The following is a 17036-nucleotide window of genomic DNA, read 5'->3' as shown; positions in this document are numbered from 1 at the left end:
AGAGAGTTCTTGGATCCCTTTTGGATCAATCAAGGAAGTCCAAATTTTCTAGTTTCCCAACCTCTTTTTGGATTTAGGCTTAATGTCACCCAGCCTAAGCCTAATCAAATATTATCAACTACTGATATTTGGACAAATATAACCAATGGGATCATTTGAAAGAACAACCAATTTTATGTCATTTCTCAATTGGAATATGCTTGGACGAATGCTTCCTATTAATGTATTATCAGTAAGATCTAAAGCCTAAAGTGCTTTGCAATTACCTATACTGGGATGAACTATTCCTTCCAACTTATTCTGCCAAGAAAGTAGCAACATCAGATTCTTGAGTTGTCCTAATGTATCAGGTATTTCTCCAAATATTTGGTTTCTACCATGATGGAGCTGAGAAAGACTAGTGCAATTAACAAGGGAAGAAGGTATTGAACCAGTACTATTGTTAACACTGAGTTCAAGCTTAGCCAGATTATTCAAGTAGCCTATTGTGTTAGGAATGATTCTAGAAAAATCATTCAATGATAGGTCTATAACCTCCAAGCTTGCACTGTTACCAAGCTCTGATGGTATACTTCCTATTTTCCAGCTTTTGCAGCATACCAAGATCCTTTGGTAGAAAACTTGATATACTATTTCCATAGAGATATATATATACAAGTTTAGAACAAGTTCTCAGCCTAGGTCAATTGAACCTGATAGTAGATTTGTGTAAATTGCAAGTGATATCATTTTCTTAATGATCCAAACAAAGGAGGGATTTTTCCATAAATCCTCGTTTTTGCAAGCCCCAAAATAGTAAGATTCTTACATTTTCCAAGTTTAGGGGGAATTTTACCTTCAACGTTTGGATTCCCACCCCAAAAAAGAACTTTCAAGTTCTATATCTTGCCAATATCTAGTGGTATCTTGATTCTTGCCACTTAGTTGGTTATCAAATATAAGAAAATTGACCAGACTCGAGAAATTGCCAAGATTGGAGGGATGGTTCATTCGAGTTCATTGGGGTTGCGAATAAGGGTCTGAAGATTCTTGAGCTTACTAATATTCGAGGGTATACTTCCTATTAGTCTATTTCCACACATATCTAACAACACTAATTTGTTGTAATCTCCAATTTCTCTCTAATCAGAATTATGTGACTTCGTAACGTTTCTTTTAATAGAGTTACGATATGTTAAGGCTCTGATATTGTAGTACAAAGGTGTATGGAGGATGAATGGGTTGAAAACTATCAGCTTCATTCAGCCATCAACCAATGTAGAGCACCTTCAATGCCACCACACCAAGTCACTACCAGTTCCAAAAAGCGGAAATTTAAGAAGTTAGAGGGAGAAAATGACAAGTGAATTGACATGTAACCATGGAAGGAATATAACGGCAAAGGCATGGCCATATCATAAACCCACCATGAACCCGATAATGGAGCCTAAGTCCACCTTAGGAAATCAAAGGAATCGACAATGGAGATATTTTTCTGTGTAAGTAATGACACCTCATGTTTTTTCATGTTTTGTTAATGTTGCATTTTCAAGAAAACAATCAAGCATGTTGTGTAATCATTAGGACAGTTAGGCTAATCGCACACTCAGACAACTAGATCATTCTATGATATTTTTCAAGTTGTTCCTTAAAGAGGTTTCAAATTCTGTTTTTATAGAGAGGTTCCACAATTTGATTTTCCTATTCCAGATGTCTAGTCAATTTAGTGTCCCAAATTGCTCTACATAAATTATAAATATGGGTATCGTAAACTGATTAAGTGTGGTGCACCATATGTGCTTAGTTAACCCTTTTTCTTACTTCGTTGTTTTATAGTTTATATTGTTTTTGGGGTTTTGTTTCTTATGTTAGAATCTAATTTCTAAAGAAAGGAGAAAATGAAACAAATCAAAACTTTGAACAATTAGATTAATCTAAGCTGGCAAAATATCTATGACATGACAGAAAAAATGATAATAGTTAAATGAAATCCAAGAAAGCAAAAATAAAACTACTGCATTTAAACTAAAGGCAAAAGTAAAACTTGAAACTGCTTTTAAACTAATGAAAGGCAAGTCAATAATCTCACCAATAATCATAACATTTTGCCAATTTCACCAACAACTACTTGAAAATTAGTTATCAACTAAAGGCTCCGGAAATATCATCATATAGCATGAGAGAATGACATTAAACTATCTAAATTTCCCATCCATAATCATAATGTTTCGCCAACGTCGCCAACAACTACTTGCAAATTAGTTATCAACTAAAGGCTTATGAAATCATCATCATATAGCATGAGAGAATGAAATTTAAACTATCTAACTTTACACTAATGAAAAGAAATCCAATAATCCCATCCATAATCATAATATTTTGTCAATTTCGCCAACAACCACTTGCAAATTAGTTATCAACTAAAGGCTCCGAAAACATCATCATATAACATGAGAGAATGAGATTAAACTATCTGACTTTCCCATCCATAATCATAATGTTTTGCCAATTTCGCCAACAACTACTTGCAAATTAGTTATCAGCTAAAGGCTCCAGAAATCATCATCATATAGCATGAGAGAATGATTTAATAAGAAAATACAAGAACATGTAAAGAAAAACTAATCTACAATCAACCAGTTGAACACACTTGCATGAATTAAAATTGCATGAATGGAAAATCTAAACTATCAAACTTGAAAGCAATAAAATGACATACTTGAATGAAATCAAAGAAAAACTACAAAGCAAAATCTACTCTACCTTACATTCTAATATGCTCCATAAAATCTACTTCACATTTCCTTCCATGTTGAGAACATCAACGCTTTATTCAAATTCTTCAAAATTACGAAGTACAACAAAGCTCTCCAAAGCTTTCCAAAGCCATCAAGGAAGAACTACAAACTCCAAGCTAAAGAGCTACCAAAAAGCTACAAGCTAAAGAACTAAAAGCCCAAGCTAACAAATGAATGAGAGAGATCTCCTATTTATACAAAAATATGAGAAGCCATTTCATTAATGAGAGTCCATGAATCTCTCCCTCTACTTCTAGAGTCCTAATCAAAATAGGAACTAATAAGACACATGTCTTCTTAGAGTTTCAATACAATTAGGAGATATGACACATATCCCCATGATTCTATGATTCTCTCCACTCAAATTCGAATTTGGCTTTAGGGTGCCACATAAAGGTCTTCTAAAAGCTTCATTTTGACCTACACATGTCAACAATCTCAATCCACTTGTTAGGTATAAGCATATGCACATTATTTTCTAATTTTTAACCACAAATTCATTTAAAAAGACTAAGAATTAATAAAGTTTGGAAAAACATAAATGTACCCCAATGATAATGAAAGTGGGATGAATGTAGTGACATAGTAGTGAAATGGAGGTGAAATGGAGGTGATATAATGGATATAATAGTGAAAGTGTAATGGAAATGAATGAAATTTTTAAGACCCAACATACCCCCAACTGAAGCTATTGCATGTCCTCATGCACTATATATTACATTAATTCTTTTGACCCTTGAGCTTTGGCTTAACTTTGCATGATATCATTTGATAACTTCATACTTTCGCAAAGTGTTTTTCTTGAATTGCAACATGGTTGGTTCTTGTGTAACAACCATATTTTGTTGTTGCATTCTATTTTGATATTTGAACTTTGCATAATGATATTTTGATTATTGTTGCAAAGTATATCTTTATTGGATTGCATGATGGTTGGTTCTTGTGTGACAACCATGATTGTGTTTGTATCCAATTTATCCTTTAAGCACTTTTTGAAAAGCCATTGTATGCTCATAATAACAATGTAATAGTTAATATATTTTGGAAGTATGTGGGCTCCTGAATATGATATGAACATGGCAAGATATTAATATGAATATGAATGTATTCCTTCCCCCCCAACTGATGATATTGGCAATTTTATGAAATGAGGAAGAGAAATGTTTTTTCAACAATTATCATTCTAGCTTTTTATGGAATTCTATGGTCAAAAGTTAGAAAATGGTGTACCTTAACTTACCCTTTGGAATGGATGAGTTTTATGTGTAGTGGCTGCAAAATTCTGATCATATTCTTCTTCAAGTGGCTGAACAAGAAGAGTCATGGATAAAGAGTTAAGATGACTTTTTATTGCTTCTACTAAAACTTGTTGAATCTGCGCCAAATTGCTGAAAATAATAGTCTTCATGTCTTCAAAACTCATTGGCACAATTCCTACTATGTGAAAAGATGTTTTGATGTTGAACATAGTAGGAAATTGTTGACTTAGTGGCCATTAACGGATGCCACTAGTCAACATGAGAACTGTCACCATTGATGACAATGAGAGTCAAGATGCCCAGACACATCTTGCTAGGTACGAATAGTTTTGCCGATGTCAAGTCACCTAGAAGATCTGATGAACAAGGGAAATTAATGTATTCTCATTGTTTGTTAGCATGAGAACTTGCCATTAAGGCATGCAAGCCTCAACGTGTTTTTACAAGGAACTTAGACTCAAAGGACTATGGACTCAATAATTTGCATTGAAGCAGGGCTTATTTGCGAAATGAAAATGACAGGAAAGGGAAGATGAAAATGGAAGATGGCAATGGAGAGCATAAATGGCAATGAGAAATAAGCATGTGAATGAGCCTCTTGCTTTTATTTGTGGGTTATGAATGGACAAAAAGAGATGGAAAGTGTATGTGAATGTAAATGGAAAATATGAAGTGAAATGAGGTGAATGGTTTATTATGAGGTATGGATGTGATGGAGACAATAGTATCTGAAAGTTTTTCAAGTGTTTGGATCTAATTTTGAATCAACATATTTCCTCTTTGTTGTTGATTATCCTTTTATGAAACAAATTGGTTTCTTATAGAGACACTATTCTCTTGTAGTCATTTGTCCTTACTCTTGGAACCTGCAAAAAAACTAATACTTCTTCTGCAATGGAATGTAAGATTATCAAAGGAGAGAGGTTATCAATCTCTCTAGTTATGATATTTACACACAAAACTAAGAATTTGTATTAATGAAATAAGTTCTCAAAAGAAAAATCAAAAGAATTTATACTAGCTTTGGAATTAGTGCTTCAAGTTGAATGTTGCTTCTTTCAGCAATTTATTTCATTATTTACTGTTTCAAACTCTAATGATGGATTTCTCATTGTGTAGATCTTGTTGAGATATTTCCAATGATACTTGAATCATCAAAATCTGATTTCGTATGAGAAAGTTAGGCTGATTTGGACAATGAGGTTTTTCAACTGCGGAATTGGAGAACAGTTGTGGAATTGAACTTTAGCTGCGGAATGTGCACAGTTTCTGTAGTTAAAAATCTTGAATAAAAATTTAGCCATTCATCTTTCATCATCAGTCCAAAATTAATCAATACCTTCAGAAAAGTGAGAAAATAAGTTATTCATTTCATTGATTCAAAATTGTTTTTCTTCTTAACATGCGGCGACTTAGTGTGGTGACTTAGTGATAACACACACCTCGACTTCCCTTTGACTGGGGTCTTTTCATCAATTTGCATCAAATGGATAGGACACCATCCCTGTACTGACATTTTCCCAGCTACCCATGTGGCTCGTTTCATCTCTTGACACCTATAACATATAGAAGTATGAAAATCGCTGCGGAATTGCCAGTTAGCTACGGAATGAGGCTGCATTCCACAGCTAAAAGACAGTAAACCATCAGTTTTGAAATGCAGCACGCAATCCTCCATTCCCAATCACTCTGCTGGATCATTCTTGGAATCAGATGCCATGTAACCACCTTGAGATCCTTAACAGCAACTTTGAATACTTTGCCACGTTGAATAATTTGCCACGTCTTATTAATCGGCTCTAAAGAGCCGTATACAACTGGTTCACGCAATGGAGTTAAACAGAGTTGTATTCGATTTGGACACATCTGACAGGTGTGAGATGAATTATTAAAGATGGAAAACGTGTAATCATGATTTATGGTCAGCATACAGTTGATTCCAAATCGGAATTCTCCTCCCTAGGCGGCCGAATTAAATCAAACTACCAGTTTATTAATTTAAATTCTGTTTTTTCCTGCAAAAATGGGCTTCGAAGAACTGTGAAAATATCCCATACTGCTTCAAATTCCTTAAACCTATTTCTGGGTTATCTAATTGACCCTATTGTTGAAAAAACCCATGTTTTTGTTTTTCCTAATTTGGTTTTGTTTGGTCGGAATTTGTATTCAAAGTTTGACGTTTTTTCAGCTATTATGCATTTTTTTGTCTGTCAGGTGTATTACACAGGCGCAATGACATGGCTGAAGAATTGGGGTAATGTATTTTGGAATGTGCATAATGTTAATCAATCTAGAGTGTCTAGAACCTTCAATGATTCATAGAAACCTACACTTATTTTTTAATACAGATGATTCCATACTGACCTAAAACCTCTGCGTGTTTACCTTTCCATAACCTGTCTTGTAAATTAGCTCTCTAATATTCTTCAAATTAGGATAGCCATAAGTCACATATGTTTCACTCCTCTGCAACATATTCACAGTTGCTTTGTTCACTTTCAGGGAGACGCCATTGAAGATCTGCCTCAAACGTAGTAGTTGTAAGATCTTTCGTGTCTTTTGATGTATATCATTAATACCACAGATGCGAATAATGAAAAGCAGCTTGGTTTCTAGAGTCTTCTTTCGTTCACAATTTTGTTGCAAAAGTCCTACACCGTAAATACCTACAAACTAACCAGTACACAATATTGGAAGGCCACTGATTTTCTCATAAATGTTGGCACGCATCTCCATATAGGTATGGTCTCAGTTGGGATGTTCCGGCTAAACAGAGGATTTTCACTAACATTGGCCTGCTACTACTGATTATAAGAGTCAAGTAAACAACTAGAGGAGGCTTTTGCATATATATATTATTATTTTTTTATGATTTTGCAGGTTTGTTTCAAGGCCAAAGCTCAAACAGGAATGCAGATTTTTTATTGAGGCCACAGTGGAAACTAGAATTGGGGATAGCCATTGATTGTTTTCTTTTTCTTTTCTCTGAAATTGTGAAATTTTATAAGAATGATTAATGATTTTCAATTTCAGGCAGCAAAGACTTCAAGGTAAATATGCTAAAAACAAGACTTTGACTGAGGTCTTAAGTTGATTTTTTATGAATTTGGGCTGGATGACTAGGATAGAATCCATGTCGGGACAATTCCGGAGATGCCCATGTGGTTGGTTTCTTCATTGGATGCCTATAACCTGCTAAACCTTGGAATTAGCTGTGGAATTCACAGTTAGTTGCAGAATCAGGTTGCATTCCGTAGCTAATTTGCAGAATCTTATTAAAACAGGACACAGTTTTTTGAGGACCACTACAAACCATAACCAGTCAATCTTGGACAACTAAACCTATCAAAGCAGTTGGGTTTCATTTTATTTTTTATTTTATTTTTATTATTGAATCAAATGAAATGATGAAGTTTATTTTGTCCCCTTTTTCTCTTATTTATTTATTTAGCATAACAATTCCTTTTTTGATCTTCCATACCACATAAAGTGCAGGAGGAGAGCATACTCAAGAAATTATTATTATTATTATTATTATTATTAGTAGTAGTAGTAGTAGTATTAGATGTAAGAAATAAGGTCTGCTAATTACATGTCCCCCGCAACGGCGCCAAAATGCCTAGTCAATTTAGTGTCCTAAATTGCTCTACATAAATTATCAATCTGAGTATCGTAAACTGATGAAAGTGTGGTGCACCATATGTGCTTAGTTAACCCTTTTTTCTTACTTCGTTGTTTTATAGTTTATATTGTTTTTGGGGTTTTGTTTCTTATGTTAGAATCTAATTTCTAAAGAAAGGAGAAAATGAAACAAATCAAAACTTTGAACAGTTAGATTAATCTAAGCCGGAAAAATATCTATGACATGACAACAAAAATGATAATAGCTAAATGAAATCCAAGAAAGAAAAAATAAAACTACTGCAATTAAACTAAAGGCAAAAGTAAAACTTGAAACTGCTTTTAAACTAATGAAAGGCAAGTCAATAATCTCACCTATAATCATAACATTTCGCCAATTTCGCCAACAACTACTTGCAAATTAGTTATCAACTAAAGGCTTCGGAAATATCATCATATAGCATGAGAGAATGACATTAAACTATCTAACTTTCCCATCCATAATCATAATGTTTCGCCAATTTCGCCAACAACTACTTGCAAATTAGTTATCAACTAAAGGCTCCGGAAATCATCATCATATAGCATGAGAGAATGACATTTAAACTATCTAACTTTACACTAATGAAAAGCAAGCCAATAATCCCATCCATAATCATAATATTTCGCCAATTTCGCCAACAACTACTTGCAAATTAGTTATCAACTAAAGGCTCCGGAAATATCATCATATAGCATGAGAGAATGACATTAAACTATCTAACTTTCCCATCCATAATCATAATGTTTCACCAATTTTGCCAACAACTACTTGCAAATTAGTTATCAACTAAAGGCTCCAGAAATCATCATCATATAGCATGAGATAATGATCTAATAAGCAAATACAAGAACATGTAAAGAAAAACTAATCTACAATCAACCGGTTGAACACACTTGCATGAACTAAAATTGCATGAATGAAAAATCTAAACTATCAAACTTGAAAGCAATAAAATGACATACTTGAATGAAATCAAAGAAAAACTACAAAGCAAAATCTACTCTACCTTACATTCTAATATGATCCATGACATCTACTTCACATCTCTTTTCATGTTGAGAACATCAAAGCTTTATTCAAATTCTTCAAAACTACAAAGTACAACAAAGCTCTCCAAAGCTTTCCAAAGCCATCAAGGAAGAACTAAAAACTCCAAGCTAAAGAGCTACCAAAAAGCTACAAGCTAAAGAACTAAAAAGCCAAGCTAAAAAAATGAAGGAGAGAGATCTCCTATTTATACAAAAAGATGAGAAGCCATCTCATTAACGAGAGTCTATGAATCTCTCCCTCTACCTCTAGAGTCCTAATCAAAATAGGAACTGATAAGACACATGTCTTCTTAGAGTTTCAATACAATTAGGAGATGTGACACATATCCTCATGATCCCATGATTTTCTCCACTCAAATTCGAATTTGGCCTTAGGGTGCCACATAAAGGTCTTCTAGAAGCCTTCTTTTTACCTACACATGTCAACAATCTCAACCCACCTGTTAAGTATAAGCATATGCACATTATTTTCTAAGTTTTAACCACAAATTCACTTAAAAAGGCTAAGAATTAATAAAGTTTGGAAAAACATAAATGTGGCCCAGTGATAATGAAAGTGGGATGAATGTAGTGACATAGTAGTGAAATGGAGGTGATATAATGGACATAATAGTGAAAGTGTAATGGAAATGAATGATATTTTCAAGACCCAACACCAGAGTTTGTAATTGTTTTACAAAATTTCGCAAGTTTGGACCTATTACATGTAGATTCAAACTACTTATGTAATATGCTAAAGAAAATACTTGAATCTACTTTTCTCATCAATGGAAATAATTAATTGAGTGAGAAATCACGAAGAATAAAAGAGAAATAATTCAATCAACACATTACACAATGATTTCCTAGGGAAATCTATAGCTAAAAATCCTCTCTATCTCTGTATTGCATTAGTCATAAAATATCAGAAGATTACAATGCTTTTCTCAAACCCGAGAAATCTCTACGCTATCTCTATCTATCTCATTGCTTCCTAGACAAGCCTAGGCCAATACTTAACCAATTTTATGCTTGCCCAAGTCCCTATTTCCTTGTGTTGTTTCCTTGGGATTTAGCACGTATTAAATAGGAAAATTCCTCAATTGGAATTGCGCAATCTTCAGGCCTTCCTCTAACTGCATGCACCACCTGTACAATTTGGATGATTATACAACTAATAATACACTACCCTTGAACTCCAATCTTGTTGATTTCTGGTAGCGTCAGATGTGTTCTAAGCCTCAAAATGTGCAGGGAGCCTTGGACACATGTATTCTATAATACCTGGAAATCATTTTGAGAAATTCCACTACGAGAAGGTTTTATTAAAATAAATAATTATTTTTAACGGAGGCCTATGTCTAAACTTGGGAAATTAAAATAATTAAAGGGTATTAATTAAAATGAGGGTGAAACTTCTAGAAGAAGACGAGGATCAAGTGAAAATGATATAAGCCATTTATTAGAATCTAATATGGACCTTTGGTTCTCAACGAGAAGATTATAAGAGGAGGCTTGATGGGCATTTGAAAATTTCATCAAGTAAGAGATTAAGAGATCAATTTCTCAAGAGAGAAGCGTAGTAGTCTCTACAGAGATCATCGAGGATATTTCTTGAAGTGAGGGGAAAATATAATTTTCTGGAGGAAATTTTCCTAAGTCGGAGAGTGCAAGGCAGAGAGGGCCACAAAGAGCTACGCTGTGAAAGTGCATAGCATCAAAGGGAGTCGAAAATTCTGCAAAGGAACAATCAGGATCAAGTGTCGAAGCCTAGGTGTGAGACCAGGTGGATAGAATGCCGAAGTTTCCAGATAACAGAGGATCAAAGGAGGTGCATCACATTCCCCAGAAGCAATGATGTATTAACTGTGTGGGAGTGATGTAGTAGTGTGTAGATACTATGCAGAGGCAACATAGAGGCTCACCTCTAGCATAGATCACTGCCGTATTTGCCAGTAATAGGCTGAGATCATCTAACTATCTTTTTTTCCAGTTAGATCTTCATATAGGATTTCCAGTTTGGGCATCCGAAGAATTGTACTCAGAAATTACTGCTTAATGAAACAATCCCTCAGCTGCTGCACATGTTTTCCCACATTGGGTTTTTCCAGGGACATTGGTTCAAAAACAACAGGTGTCATTTGCGTGTGTTATTTCTTTCTTTCTCAGTTCTTGTTTCCACATATAATTTAATTAATGGAGGCTGTAGTGTATTGGTTTCAATATTTACCATAGAACACAATAAATAATTTGTCAGTTATTTGACAATAAAAGAAACTTAATCAGTTGTTGCAATAGAAATTTGGGTCTTTCAAATTTTCACATGGTATCTAACTATGTGATCTGGAAGGCTAAGATCTCATGCCTTATGGATGAGCATGATCTCAAGACGTATGTCGATAGTGTGGTAGTTATACCCATTGATGTAGATCCACTCAAGAAGTGCAAGGCTGATATGGTGAAGGCGAAGCGGTTGATCCTCAACGGAGTGAGGGTTCACGTAGTATGTCACGTCGCTGTCAAAGGGATGGCCAAAGAGATGTGGGATGCCTTAGCTACGCCTATATCGAGTATCTTCCAAGCAACAGAAGATGTACTTGGAGGAGAAGCTTAGATCAATTAGGATGGAGAAAGGTGAATGCATTGATCCGTTCCTGTCAAAGCTTCAGGAAGTCCGAGATTAGTTGGCAGTTGTAGGATCAACACCTCAACCTATAGAGTTGTTGAGGTTGGCCCTGAATTCAGTTTCATAAGAATGGCAAGTGTTTGTACAAAGTATCGTGGGCATAGAGAAATTTCCAGATTAGGAATGAATTTGGGCCACTCTTCAGTAGGAAGAGATGAAGCGAGACTTAGTCAAGTGTGCACTAGATGGCAACAATAATGGTGGGACAAAGCCTAAGAGGAGGAAGAAAATGCAGCCCTTGCATCAAAGGGGCAGCACGAGTAGTGGAGAAAGAAGAAGGATGTCTCAAAGATCAATTGCTTCTGGTGTGGTGAACTTGGTCACGACACTACATAGTGTCCTCTCAAGAAGAAGGACAAGGACGTGAAACATGATACGTAGGCTGCAGCTGCAAAGATCGAGGAAGAGGAGTTCACCATGATTGCTCAAACACCTCCAAGGAAGAAGTGGGGTGATCTAGTACTGTAGTTCAAAATAACTGCAGATGGGCAGGATCCTTGAGGATTCCACCTCTGGGATCATTACCTTTCTACAGGAGACCATATCAGAAGTAGCAGGATGAACTAGGTCAGTTGATGTAGATGAGTGTCAGAGTGACAATTGCAGTGGCTAGGAGTGCCAGAATTAGGGTAGCACAGAGCTAGTGTTGGCAGTAGTGTAGTTGGCATAGAGGAGAGTCAACAACAACATAGTGGATTCAGTGACAGCGCAGAGACTAGCAGCGGTCAAAACTCCAACAATAGATGCATCATACTGAACACCTGTTCAAAAAATTTTGGATTCTTTTTTGTTGCTGATGTAGTAGCAATAGCAGTTGGAGAAGGTTTTAGTACAAATGCAGTGTTGGCAGTGGTAGGGTCAGAAATGGTACAGATGCAGCATTTGCGCAGCAGATGGTGGGCAGTGATGCTAGACATTAGCAAAGCAGAGGGATGTTATAGAGTTAGGGTGATGCTTCAGCAGGTTGCATTACTATAGTACATTCCTTGCTAAGAGGGAGTGTTCATTTCTTGTAGCATCATATGTGATCTAAGCCTCAAAATTTGCAGTGAGGATTCGATACATGTATTCTAGAATACCAAGAATTTTTTTCGAGAAATTCCACCTAGAGAAGGTTTTATTAAAATAATTATTTATTTTTAATGGATGCCCAAGTCTAAACTTAGGGAATTATAATAATTAAAGGTTATCAATTAAACTAAGGGCGAAACTTCTAGAAGAAGAATATGATCAAGACAAAATGATCCAATCCATTGATTAGAATATAATCTGGATCGTTGGTTCTCAACGAGAAGATTACAAGAGAAGGCTTGATGGGCATTTGGAAATTACATCGAGTAAAAGATCAAGAGATCGATTTCTCAAGAGAGCATCACAACAGTTGTGGAGAGATCATCGAGGAGATTTCTTGCAGTGAGGGGAAGAGATAATTTTCCGGAGGAAGCTTTCCTGAGGCAGAGAGTGCAAGGTAGAGAAGACAAAAAGACGTCTAGAGAGGCTGATGCAAGGCCACACAAAGTTACGATGTTGCAATGTACAGCTTCAGAAGGATTCCAAAATTCTATTGAGAAACAATCAGGACCAACTGTTGGAGCCGGGGTGTGAGACTGGGAAGAAAAAAGGCCGAAGTTTCTAACCAACATGGATCAAAGGATTTGCAACGTAGTCCCCAGAAGAAGTGATGCAGTAACCACATGGGAGTGACGTAGTACTGCTCAGAGACTACGCAGAGGTAGTGCAGAGGCTCACCTCCAGCGCAGATCAGTGTCAAATTTTCCAGTAATAGGGTGAGAACATCTCACTATTTATTTTTTCCATTTAGATCTTTGTATAGGATTTCCAGTTTGGGCATCTGAAGAATTGTACTCAGAAATTACTACTTAATAATACAAACTCTCAGTCGCTGCATCAATTTTCCCAAACTGGGTTTTTTCCGGGGACATTGGTCCAAAAACAATGGTGTCATTTGTGTGTGTTATTTATTTCTTGCTTAGTTCTTATTTTTGCATATAATTTAATTAGTGGAGGTTACAGTTGATTGGTTTCAATATTTGTCGTATAACATAGTAAATAATTTGTTCAGTTATTTGACAAATAGAAACTTAATGAGTTGTTGCAGTAGAAATTTGGGTCTTCCAAATTTTCACAAATCTCAACTAGGTAACTCTCAAATCTGACATTGATGAGTTATTTATGAGTGAATCATTAGTTAACTAGATGAACACATGAAGAAACACCACATTTTCTGACCTCCTACTAGTTCCTCCATTGGTTGTAACTAGTTTAACTAACTTTAACTCAGTTAAACTGAATTAATTAATTAGAACTCAAAATAAACTCAACCAGGGATCCTATAAAGTAGGAGACACTGTACATGACTCAAGTTAGACACTAAAATCAAATTAACTAAACCAATTAACTCAAATTAACTTATTTAACTTGTACAAGTTGTCTCGTGATGTGGAATTACAATTTTATTCCTAATTAATTCAAGGAAAAAATTAAATCGAGATTTTTTTGTTGCATTTTCAACTCTCCCTCTCAAAAAGAAAGGGATTCACATCTACCCTGATCCAACATGTTTGGAATGTAATTCATGTAACACTTCTCACTATTGTTGTTTCTACTGCAACATCTGCAAATGAAAAGAATCCAAAAATAAATAAATCAATAATCACTAAATCAATATGCAACTATCTAATAGGAAAATTGTTCAGCTGATGACTCTGCTACTGAGCCTCCTGCTCTGTTTTCAACTCTACTCTGCATTCCTCAGTATATGACTGACATTAGTCCTTGTGCTATTGAATACTATGGGCCCCTGTAGCAAGGTAATTATTGATGAGACAAAAACACCTCAATGGACCCTACCCAAATTTATGCAAATCTTCGACTAAGGAGCTACATCGCCCCACCTCAATATTGGAGGTATGGTTGTATACATGGAAAAATATTATATACTCATATTACTGTTACTACTACTCTGTTGTTTCTTCTGCGCTACTGTTGCAACTACTACAATAATGAGTCTTATCTCCCCAGATCCTGAAGTACTAGCTTCCACAGGGTTTCTCCCTCTGAAACTAGACTCCCTCTGAGTCTCGGTCTCCCTATGGAAAATATCTTTTCCCCCAATATACCCATATCAATGATCACAACTCCTTTTTGTGTCACTAAACATTGGATCACTGATCTTCCCACTAGAAACCTTCTTTCTCCATTAATAAGTCTGCACATAGGGTCTTCTGGACCTGCCCCAAACTAGGGCTCCATAAACTCTGCATCCTAACAACTCATTAGTTCTTTAATGATCACTGTACATGAGGAATTGAATGAATAGTTCTAATGTGAATCCTACTCTTTAGTGATTCCGACTTTGATACCATGTAGAAATTCCTTGTAGATCCAAACTGCTTATGTAACATGCTAAAACAAAATACTTAAATCTACTCTACTCATCAGCAGAAATAATTAATTGATCGATAAATCATGAAGCATACAAGAGAAATAATCTAACCAACACATTACACAATTATTTCCTGGGGAGATCAACATCTAAAAGCCCCTGCTATCTATATATTGCATTAGTAAGAAAATATGAGAAGATTACAATCCTATTCTCTAGCCCAGACAACCTCTACACTATCTCTATCTGTCTCACTGCTTCCTAGACAAGCCTAGGCAAATACGTAATCAATTTTCTTCTTTCCCAAGTCCCTATTTCCTTGCACTATTTCCTTGGTAATTAGCCCCTATTAATTAGGGAAATTCCTCAATTAGAATTTCACAATCCTCATAGGCCTTCCTCTAACTGCATGCACCACCTGTACAATTTAGATGATTATACAAATGATAGAACACAACCCTTGAACTCCAATCTCAACTGAGTAACTCTCAGATATGATATGCATGAGTTATTTATGAGTGAATCAGTAGTTAACTGGTTGAACACATGAAGCAACATCCCACTGTCTGACCTCCTACAAGTTCCTCCATTAATTAGAACTAGTTTAACTCAATTTAACTCAGTTAAACTGAATTAATTAATTACAACTCAAAACAATATATGGGCTTCAGGGATCCGTTATGGGTGGAGCGGTGCAGTTCAGAGGAATGGAGTTAGGGCATGCACCATATAATCACTTAGACACAATCTTAATCCTTAACCACCAATTAAAACATTCACCTGGGAATGACATGGCCTCTTGGCACTGCGTCTATGGTATGTCACTGCTAAAAATTGTTGCTAAGAGAAACGAGAGTTTCGATAGAAGAATTATGTTCTGAGAGATATGGTGTGACGTTGTTGCAGATCATGGTTATGGTCGGGCTGCACGCAAAACATGATCGAAATGGAATGCTCACTATAAGATAAAGACAAGTTGATCTACATCATAGCAGTAGGACAAGAATTATACTTTTGTTTTTGTACTTGTTTTTTGGATGGAATTTCAATGCCCCTCAAATGTTCAAGGCCCCTCAAAACAATACTTGGGGAAACTAGTTTTGTATTTTCTTAATGATTGATAAGTTAATGGTGTATTCTGTTAACCTCCTATACCAATAGGGTTTCATATTTCATGATTGACAGTGGAAATGCCAAAAAAGTTCATCTTTGATGATGAAAAGGTTCCATTTTTTGTGAATGAAGCAAAAAGTTAAAACATGTAAAGAGGGTATGCCTTAAAAGAATGATCAAAGGGCAAGAAAATGAATTGGTCAGAAAAAATAATTGAAATGAACCCCAAAGAAAGACCAGGAAAGTGGCCAATCCAAATGCCACTGCTATCTTGATGGATTGCTCAACAGTTCAAACTGGGCCATGCCATGTTTTAAGTTGCCTGTTTTAGACTAGGGAATGAGTACCTGTTCAAATAGTTCAAGCTTGACAGATGACTAGTTGGATAGAGAAAGGAAGGAGTCCATCAGCTTAATCTGGGCCCTTGGAAGATATAAGGGTAGATTTAGATAGGAGGACAACAAAAAGAAAAGAGCATATGAGGGTTTGCAAGTTTAAGTGCACCCTCCCTGAAGTAACAAAAAATGCTAGGTACTAAGTTGGGTAGGTAGCCAGAAGTTGCAGAAGCCTGATCCTATTCAGTGTTGGCATTGATCAGGAAGGCACATGTTAGCAGTTGTAGAGGTATCTATGCAGCATTTTGAAGACAAAATATAGGAGCATGTCTAACTTCCCCTGTTTTCCCCCAAAGACTCCCTTTCTAACATCCCCTTGAGGACGTTAGGACCTCCCTAAATAGTCCTCCTTGTATTTCTCCTTGGAAAAATTCATGACAAGTTTTCACCTTCTTCTCCAAAAAGAAACCACATTTCTTGTGTAAAATCATTCCCCGTCTACTTCTAAATCTAGGTTTACTCACTAAACTTAGTTCTCTATTCCTCACTTTCAATCTTTCACATCCCCAATTCACACTGACTTCTAACCCTACTATCTAACTCCCTAAGTACCCGTTTTCCCCTACTACTATAGCACTATTGTGAAAAGACCCAAAAAATATGTAAATACCCCCCCTTGGGCATTATAGCCATATATTCAAAGTTCGGCAAAGGTTATAGAATCAAAGGTTTTCTTGTATTTGGTTAATTTTATAGTTGGGGATTGAA

The 17036-nt window shown here is 35.8% G+C and overlaps 1 pseudogene; it reads right to left on the bottom strand.

The window, feature by feature from the left end:
- Positions 1–48: 48 nt before the first annotated feature.
- LOC149243125 (uncharacterized) overlaps positions 49–17036 on the bottom strand; it is a 102883-nt pseudogene continuing 85895 nt past the window's right edge.

Source organism: Pinus tabuliformis, chromosome 8 (assembly GCF_031772625.1).
Source record: "Pinus tabuliformis cultivar Carrire ecotype Pingquan chromosome 8, CPIR1, whole genome shotgun sequence".
Taxonomy (NCBI): domain Eukaryota; kingdom Viridiplantae; phylum Streptophyta; class Pinopsida; order Pinales; family Pinaceae; genus Pinus; species Pinus tabuliformis.
The sequence above is the reverse complement of the archived record's forward strand: the minus strand, read 5'-3'. Positions and strand labels throughout refer to the sequence as shown.